The sequence below is a fragment of the Bison bison genome, unplaced genomic scaffold, assembly GCF_000754665.1.
Source record: "Bison bison bison isolate TAMUID 2011002044 unplaced genomic scaffold, Bison_UMD1.0 scf7180017864370, whole genome shotgun sequence".
NCBI classification, from domain to species: Eukaryota; Metazoa; Chordata; class Mammalia; order Artiodactyla; family Bovidae; genus Bison; species Bison bison.
The window spans coordinates 10,687,432-10,697,494 of NW_011494942.1; the positions used below are offsets into that span (position 1 = coordinate 10,687,432).

The 10,063-nt window shown below is 41.3% G+C and overlaps 1 long non-coding RNA gene across 2 annotated transcripts in view; it reads right to left on the bottom strand.

Moving 5' to 3' along the window:
* LOC105000227 overlaps positions 1-10,063 on the bottom strand; it is a 127,559-nt gene that overhangs the window by 55,621 nt on the left and 61,875 nt on the right. For both annotated transcript variants that reach the window (XR_826704.1, XR_826703.1), the window contains exon 3: positions 659-760. This is a non-coding gene — a long non-coding RNA (uncharacterized LOC105000227). The remainder of the gene's footprint in view (positions 1-658; positions 761-10,063) is intronic.

The window sequence follows — 10,063 nt, forward strand, 5'->3', positions numbered from 1 at the left end:
GGTTCAATTCCTGGTCAGGGAACTAAGATTCCATATGCCACTGAGCAACTGAGCCCACAAGCCATATCTAGAGAATCCGTACACCACAGCAAAAGGTCCTGAATGATGCAACTGAGATTCCCTGTGCCACAACTAAGACCCAATGCAGCCAAATAAATAAATAGAGTTGCCAGATGGCACATAAGAGGACCAACATCTTGGTTTATTACCTGTCTTTTCCGTGAGTTGTCCTTATTGAGCTGTTAATTTCTCCAAGAAAGGGCATCAAAACTGATTAAAGTGCTATGACTTTAGGTCAGAGATGAATTTAGTGCCCCACATCCACTGTCATCTCAAAGATGCTCATGATTAAAGCACTCAGGTGATGTCTTTCCTTATTTATTGAAAATAAAAATGGAAAAGAGAGCCTTATGTTCTGATTCTTTTTTTTGCTTCAGATCAAGAAAATAATTGCTTTTAAGTCCCTAAAAGAACTTGTAGTAATGACTCTTGAAAGCCCTGAATGAAGCCATTGTTATAGAAACATGACTGCCTTTATGGGTGAAACAATTACATTTTTATACCACATGGAATTAAATGGAAGTTTCTATTTGCCTCTGTTAAGAAATGCCTTTGGAGAGACTGGGAGCCAATTACCCAGGAGCTGGTGGACACTGACCTCTAGCCAGCCCGCCTGGTCCCAGCCTTCTGTTGTCTCTTCCTGGGCTCCAACTGGAGCTCTTCTGATGAATGCACTATTGTTAGTCTCTTCGGAGAGGAGCTGTGAAAGGAAAGGGAAGATTATTGGTAAGTGGGTAGGAAAATGTTCCAACAAAAGAATGAAATGAAGTAATTAGCTTCCTTCTATATATAAGCACCAGCCTTGCTGTTAAATCTTCAGGCTGTAGCGAGTAAGGAAAACAATGACATTCCTGATGCATGGAGAGTCACCTGCAGCCATTGACCAATCACAGCTAAGGCCACTCTCTTCTTTACCCTGGGGAAAATGGGAGGTGTGTTAGCGTTAGTTGCTCAGTCATGTCCAGGTCTTTGTGACTCCATGTACTGTAACCTGCCAGGCTCCTCTGTTCCTGGGACTCTAGAGTCAAGAATACTGGAGTGGATTGCTATTTCCTTCTCTAAGAATGGCTCACATTTTAAAAGGTTTTAATAAGATGAGAACTATCCTAGGATAAATTTGCAGTCATCCCACCCCAGGGTGACATATATATATGCTTTTTAATTCCATCATAGTTTATCACAGGATACTGAATATAGTTCTTATGCTATACAGTAGGGCCTTGATGTTTATCCATCCTATTTATAATAGCTTACATCTGCTAACCCCAACTTCCCAGTCCATCACTTTCCCTCCCCCCTCCCCTTTGGCAGTCACAAGTCTGTTCTCTATATCTATGAGTCTGTTTCTTTCTTGTGATAGATTTATTTGTGCCATGCTTTCGATTTAGAATGGGAATCATTCCTGAATGGAAGGACTATGTAAAATGACAAGCCCTAAAGGGAATAATTCTTTTTAACATGATATGACCTTTTGAAGGGCTTCTCTATGGCTCAGCTGGTAAAGAACCTACCTGTCAATGCAGGAGACACAAGAGACGCAGGCCATCCCTGGGTTGAGAAGATACTGGGGAGAAGGGAATGGCTATCCACTCCAGTATTCTTGCCTGGAGAATTCCATGGACAGAGGAGCCTGGCAGTCTACAGTCCATGGGGTTGCAAAGAGTCAGACACAACTGAATGACTAACACTGACTTACTTGGTTTAACAGGCTGGGGATTTTAAAACGTTATACACACTTATCTTAGATATTATAGTTTAACCTAAGACATATATGAGTACATTCAGCAATTGTATAATAGAATAGAATGCCAAGGCCCTTCCTCTGAGTGTCTGCTAATTAGAGTTGTATCATTTGTCTTGTAAGAACCACACTCAAGCTTCTGTTTCCTTAAAGTGCAGCAAAATGCAATCTGAGTGCAGAATCTTAAAGATATGTTTACAAACTTTTCCCAAGCATGTCTGGTTCACCTTTCCTATACTGATTTGGATTATAATATTTTCAGGCCACTCACTCTCACCAAGTCTTTCCAAAGAATCTCAACTTAGTTTTCACAGGAACAATTCTATTTTACACTCAAGGTTTCATTGGTTTATATAATATGTAATTAAATGCTGTAACATAATGAACAGTACAAGTGCATTGATTGGCTCGCTGATAAAATACAACTGTTTCTTGGTAAAGATACAACGAAATTGATGGGACCAGGGCAATTCAATGTACCAGACCTCTACCAATCTCCAATGATGAGTGTGAACGAAGATTGGGCAGTATTGTTAATGAGGTGATTTGGCTATTTGGCAATTGATAATGTGAGCTAGAGCAACAGTAGAGCTTTCCAGGTGATGCTAATGGTAAAGTACCCGCCTGCCAATGAAGAAGCCGCCGGAGACTTGAGTTCGATCCCTGGGTTGAGAAGCTCCTCTGGAGGAGAGCATGGCAACCCACTCCAGTATTCTTGCCTGGAGAATCCCACGGACAGAGGAGCCTGGCGGGCTACAGTCCATAGAGATGCACAAAGTTGGACACAAATGAAGCGACTTAGCACTCATGCACAGAGCAACAGTAGTAGAAGTAGTAGAAAAAGATAGGAGAGGACAAACTGAAATGGCAGAAACTTTGGAAATAAACAGGCTTGAGTTCAAATTCTGACTTCATTGCTTAGCTGTGAACCTCAAAGTTTCTGCTTACTTATATGTAAAACAGGAATAACTGGTGCGGTGAAAGATCGGGAAAACACAGCTAATGTACTTAGCAGTGTACCTAACACAAGTAAGTAAACAACATAATATTATCAGTAGAATTTCATGTTGAATTGAGGAAATTGAAGACTCAAAGATGATTCCCTATTATCTACCCTGCCTAGATAAATGATAATAAGATAAAAAAGATAACATCACTAACGGAAATAGGAGAAACAAGAGAAGAACTGAACATATTTTCAGGCTGAGGGGAGAGAATCAGTAGCAAGAGAAATTTTTTTTTAAACAAATTAGAAATCAAATATGGTTTTCTCCATTGTATGAGATTGTGGGTGGTTTTTGCACTCATCTTTGTTCCTTTCTATATCTTCCAAGTTTTCTACATTGACTGTATAAATACTGGGCTCAGAACAAAACAAAAACGAAAAACACCATTTCCTTCAACATGAGAAATGAGATGGGGGTAGTCTATGAGACAATGCTCCAGGAAAAATGGAATAGGGTGGGATGGGGACACAGAGGGAGAAAAAGAAGCTTGGAAAGGGGAGAGAGAGATTTCTTCCACTGAGGCAAGAAAGAAAAGAGAATGAATGAAGGTTCAGAGAAGTTCTAAAACTGGGGGTAAGACAATTCGAGGAAAATCACATCCTTTGGCTTCTATATTTTTAAGTAAATTAAGAGCCAAGGTAGTTTGGTAAAATTGAGGAGGGAAGAAAGAACCAGAAATATGGAAAGAGTGTCTGCTGTATATTTCAGGAAACCCTAACTCAGGGCTCTATAGTGACCTTAATGGGAAGGAAAGCCAAAAAAAGGGTGGGGGGTATATGTTACATAAAGCTAGTTCACTTTGCTGTGCAGTAGAAACTAACACATTACAATCAAACAAAGCAACTATACTCCAATAAAAATTAAATTTAAGAAATAAATAAAAACACTGACAGCTGTTGAACTTAAATAGGAAGGCAAGTGACAGGTGGGAAAGATACATTGTAAGGAAGCTTGGGACCTAGGAGACCCAGGAGCCCAAGTTTGGGTTTCTTGAAAAGCCTATTTTCAACAGGAACTAATATGTATCTTGTGGTTGCCATGGAGCTGAATAGAATGAGGAGGTCAAAAGGTATTAATAATAATGCTTATAGTATATAATATTATTTATAGTATAATTAGGAGGTTAAAAGAGAATACTATTTGTGCTAGTGTATGCTTTTCCTTTAATACATTTATATTTTTACAGGGTTTTTAATGGCATTACTGAAACTACAATAAAGTGAAGAAAAGAAATATGGAGAGAGTAAAAATGTTTTTAAAACTTAATATGAGGAACAGAAAAAGGTTCAATTTGAAATTGATACAATATTCCCGAAGAGCCAGAGCAGCTGGCCCTCAGCTCAGAGCAGCTGAGGTTGGAGAATATGTGTGCATAGTGGTCAGTGGCCGAGTTATCTCTGTGGCTGCAGCTGACCATTTGGAAAGGGGAGTGGCAGCTAGAACTGGCCGGGCAGATGGGGCAGGAGAAATGGGTGTGGACATTTAGGAGAATCCTTCCCCTTCCCAGTCTGCGCTTCCTCCTCATCTCTCACAATGACTACCATGTCTTCTGTTGCTCCTTGCAGAAAGCCCGGGATCACGCTAGCCTTCTCCTTCAGGAACCCCCACCTAAACAGTCCCCAGGTTCTGCCCATTTTCTCTCCTAACAGTACACCCCTCTTCACTGTCACCGCAGCTGCAGAGGCTGTTGTCCTCTCGCCCTGTGGCCTCGGCCTCTAACTGCTCGGCCAGGTCCGCTTCTGCTTCACTCAGTTCCATTCTTTGCACTGTCCTGGCCTTTAAAAGTCACATCAGGAACTGGTTCACCCTTTTAAGACCCATAAAGAGCTTCTGGTTTCTCTTGGAATAAGGACCAATGTTCCCAATATAGCTCACCAGATCCTCATGGTCTGGCTCTTATGATATCCCAGATTCACCTGGCAGAGGCCGGCCCCCACAACCCCGCTCTCTATTCTCTGGGCACAAGGGCCTTCTCTTTGCTCCTCAAAGACACGGAGACAAAAAGTGACCCACAGAGACAGAGATGGGGGTGGAGTCTCATGTAATCAGATGGAGTCTCATATAATCAGATGCTACGGGCTTCCTAAGGAAGAGAGAAATAAACTAAATTGTGGAGCTTCCCAGGTGGCTTGATCACTGCTTCAAGAACAAGAACACTGCTTGAACACTGCTTCTTGAACAAGAACATGCTTGTGAACACTGGAGACACAAGAGACCCAGGTTCGGTCCCCTGGTTGGGAAGATCCCTTGCAGTAGGAAGTGGCAACCCATTCCAGTATTCTTGCCTGGGAAATCTCATGGACAGAGGAGGCTGGTGGGCTACAGTCCATGGGGCCACAAAGAATCAGATATGACTGAGTGACTAAGTACATAGCACAAATTAAAATTTAAAAACAAAGACTGAGCACTGACTCAAAGCGGTTAAACGATTTAAACTAGAGAGGAAAATGGTGTTTATTGATTGGCTTTCCCTTACACACTCCACGCTGGATGCACAGTGCTTAGGGAGCTCGTGGGGAAGTTCAGACCTGTTTTAGGGAATAACACCCATACCATATACAGACACAGGTTCGTCCAAGACAATTATCTCTGAGCATGTTCCCTGAATGTCCCAAAGGCATTTCTACCCCAGCAACCCCCTCCCACATCTACCCTCCACCCTATCCATCTCCAGAAGCTACACTTGTGCCAGAGAAGAACTGTCTTGGATCTCCCTGTACCTGGTACTACTGACCTGACCCTCCAGTCCTCTCTCAGCCAGGCTCTCAGCTTGTCTGGATATGGCATCTGCCCCCAGCCTAATTGCACCCCCGACCAGTCTGTCCTCCCATTCATTCTCCTCTCAGATACTGGGCTGATCCTTCTAAAATATCAATTTGACCATGTTGCTCTCAGGATGAAAAAAGAAAAAAAAAAAAGAGGAAATAGTAAAATGTAAGAAAAAATGTTGGCATTGCTCCCAAGGAGTAGGGAGGGGAAAAGGGATGACCTCTGAAAGTATTGTGATTCCAGTAGGGTGATCAGAGGAAAGCCAAATTTTAGTTGGTTGTACTCTTAGTTTTTCATTCATTTAATTAGATAATATCATAAGTTCAATATTTCTCTAAATACCTGTGAAAGGTCTGAGGCTCTGAAGATTATATGTACCTGTTAGTACTAAAGGGCAGACTTTCTAAAATGAGCCATAGATTTCTGCAAAGCTTAATTTACCTTCCACAAAAAAAAAAAAAAAATGTCAGAAAAGAAAAATCTCAGACCTTTTGTTTCACAAGAGTAGTATGACACTGCGGATGGTCACTGAAGAAAAAAAAAAAATCTCTTGAAAATTGGTTGAAACTCAGTAATGACTTCAAGTAAGATCACCAAATATGTGCAAGTGACATTCTCACATTTCTACACTCGTGGGTGACTCAGCCCTTGTTCAGCAGGGCTGTAGGGACAAATCACTGCAGACTAGCGATTGCATTATACAAGCTGGATGATCAGGGTCCTCTTCTCTAGTTGACGTGTGTGCGTACATACTCAGTTGCTTCAGTCATGTCTCTTTGCGACCCTGTGGATTTTAGCCCACCAGTCTCCTCTGTCCATGGGATTCTCCAGGCAAGAATACTGGAGCGGGTTCCCATGCCCTCCTCCAGGGGATCGTCCCAACCCAGGGATTGAAACCAGGTCTCCTGTACTGCAGGTTTATTCTTTACTGCTGAGCCACCTGGGAAGCCCTTTCTAGGGGGCAAAGGCTTAAAAGAACTGTGCTTCAAACAGCATGTTTGTTTAGCAAAGAGCCTTATTTGCAGGGACCGTAGGAAGGGAGCCTCTTTCTAATTTCTTCATGTAAATGCCAAAGCACTTTTCAAATGTTATGACAGCATCCACTTGAACTGCTGTATGTGACAAGTGAATGGTGTTTTCAAGTAACTCCTCAAATTATGACCCCAGACCTGGTCAATAAAGGCATTCAGGAATTGTCTAGAGCCTCAAGCTGCACGTATCGTTTGTCTAAGTGGATGCCTGACATTCAAGCCTGAGCCTAAACTGGGTTCAGATGTTCTGGATGTATAAAAAGTGATGCCCAGTAGCATCCTTTGGATAACTCAAACCTATCTTATTTTTAATAAAAAAATTTAATTGAAGTATAGTTGGCATACAACATTATATTAGTTTCAAGTACACAACATAGTGATTCAACATTTATATACTTTACAAATTGATCACAATGCTAAGCCCAATAATCATCTGTCACCACACAAAGTTATTACAATAGTATTGACTATATTCCCTTTGCTGTATATTATATCCCTATGACTTACTTATTTATACCCTTTCATCCATTTCATCTACTCCTCACTGCCACAGCCCTACCTCTTTTAAAAATCAGTCTGTTCTCATTTTCTTAAGCTTATTAGTTTGGGGGGGGGTTGTTTTTTTAAGATTCTTCTAGAAAAGTGAGACCATCTGGTATTTGTCTTTCTCTATATGATTTATTTTACTTAGTATAATGCTGTTAAGGTCCATCCATGTTGTCACAAATGGCAAGATATCGCTCTTTTTATGGCTGAGCAATTTTCCATTGAAATATATATACTGCATCTTCTTTATCCATTTATCCACTGATGAATACTTAGGTTGCTTCCATACCTTGCTTATTATCAATAATGCTGCAGTGAACACAGAGATGTATGTATTAATATCTTTTTAATTAGTGTTTTCATTTTCTTTGGATAAATACCTAGTAGTGAAATTGCTGTATTATGTGCAAGTTTTATTTTTAATTTTTTGGAGACTCCTCCATACTGTTTCTAGAAACACATCTGCAGGTAGAATATAGGAATGGTTCTCAGTGCAGTTTGGTAGCTGTCTTGTACTCACCATCATGAATCACAACTGGATGAAGGAGAAAGGGGAGTTGGACCTGTGATTTGGCTTTTAAGACACATGACCCAGAGAGTTGAAGGGACATCTCCTCTCCCCTCACTCCAGACCTCCATTCATCATTAGTGCTGCAAGAGAACTTTAATGGCATCTTCCAGTGTGAGATGGATGACCAGAGCCATGAAGAGTCACACACGATGGCAAGAGGGAACTTGCTCATAGTGGACTGTGGTCATTCTGCAGGGAGAGTAAAATCCAAAATAATTCATAATTTCTGACCTGGCTGGCTGATAGGTGGTGGTATCACTTCTTGAAGTAGACAATAAAAGAAAAGATGATGGCCAACTCAGCTTTGGAGATCTTGAGTTTAAGATGACTATGAAATTTCCAGGGAAAGGTGTAAAAAGAGCTTTAGAGAGAGTCTCGGGTAGAGCTATAAATTTAGTGTCAAAAGTTTAGAGATGTCAGTTAAAGTCATGGCTGTTGACGAGATGGTCTAGAGAAAGTACATGAGGAGAGCAAAAAAGACCGCAAAACCCTAAGACTGTCCATATTAAAAGGAGCAGTAAGAAGTGAGCTTAATAGAGTGATAATTAAATAACTGGGTAAGCCTACCTAGGGATGTAAGAAGAAGATCTGGGAAAGTTGCTCCTCAAGAAAATCAACTTATAATCTACATAGTTGTTTTTGGAAAATTATACCACTTATTTATTTCTAGATCTTTCCTTTCAGAAAAACTGACCGTAGAGTATTAAATCTGAAACTGGACACTCAAGTCAAAGAAATAATTGTTAGGACTTTAAAGATATAAATAAGGATATAAACCTTAGCAGTAGAGAATCAGCCTGCCAATGCAGGAGATGGTTTGATCGCTGGGTCAGGAAAATCCCCTGGAGAAGGAAATGGCAGCCCACTCCAGTATCCCATGAACAGTGGAGCCTGGTGGGCTAGTGTCCATGGGGTTGCAAAGAGTCAGACATGACTTAGCAACTGAAAAATGACGACAACAACAACAAATAAACCTTACATAAATTAGGATATGTTTAAGGATATAAACCAGTTAAGCCCGTAAATAATAAACAGTCATTAGCTGAAGCATAGCAGTGTTAAGTCCTAGAAATTTTATTTCTTTTAAAAAATTGATTGTCCAGAGCCACAATAATTGGTGCTTAAAAGTGATTAATCTCTTTATTTCCCCTCCAGTCATTTGAAACCTTCTATAAGATGCCCTAGTGGAAAAAGTTTAATATTTCAATGGAGACTTTACAAGGGCATTTGTTTTGCAAGGTTTTAGAGTTGTGATGGCACAGTTCTCAGTATCATAATTCAACAACCAGCCTCCTGCAAATCAGACGTTTTTATGCAGGTTCAGAAGCTATGCAGGACCGTGAACTCCAGTACTGAAATTTTAGAGAGCAACTCTTTCATTTTCTTTTAACTGGAAAATAAACAGACTGCTATCTTCTTTATAAAAGTAAGTCCTGCTGCTGCTTAGCTGCTCAGTCATGTCTGACTCTTTGCGACCCTATGGACTATAGCCCACCAGGCTCCTCTGTCTGGGATTCTCCAGACAAAGATACTGGAGTGAGTTGCTATTCCCTCCTCCAGGGGAGCTTTCCAACCCTGGAATAGAACCCGTGTCTCCTGCAGTGGCAGACAGATTCTTTACCACTAGCACCACCTGGGAATCCCGCTAGAGGCTGCAGCAGCCCTGAAACCCTGCTTTCTGCCTCCCAGTGGATTCTGACAGCCCTGGAATTGGCACAGGTCTCCCTGGGTCAGGCCGACATCACTAAGGGTGCCAGTATCAGATTAATTACACTGCCCTCTGATCTGACTTGCTAAGAATAAAAATCTGATGGGTCCCTGATGAATCTCAAACTGTATGATTAACATCTAACGTGTGAGAACGCTTCACTCTACATCAAAACTGTATCATCAATTATCCATGTGAACCCTTGATGAAGAGAATGAACTTTTAAAATATGTTCAGATTGCATGGATGTGGTGCCTGAGTATTTACCTTTGCAAATTATCATTTTTCAGTAAATGTAGCTTCACCACTTGTCCAGGTTTACCCAAGCCTCTTCCAGTTTTAGACTGATAATCCTGCAAACTGAGATGGTTGGTCACCCTAGGAAAATGAATCAATCTCTCTTGTTGGTCTTATTCTGAAAAATGAGAAAGGACCCAATTATCAGTTCAGTTCAGTTGCTCAGTTGTGTCCGACCCTTTGCGACCCCATGAATCACAGCACGCCAGGCTTCCCTGTCCATCACCAACTCCCAGAGTTCACTCAGACTCACGTCCATCGAGTCAGTGATGCCATCCAGCCATCTCATCCTCTGTCGTCCCCTTCTCCTCCTGCCCCCAATCCCTCCCAGCA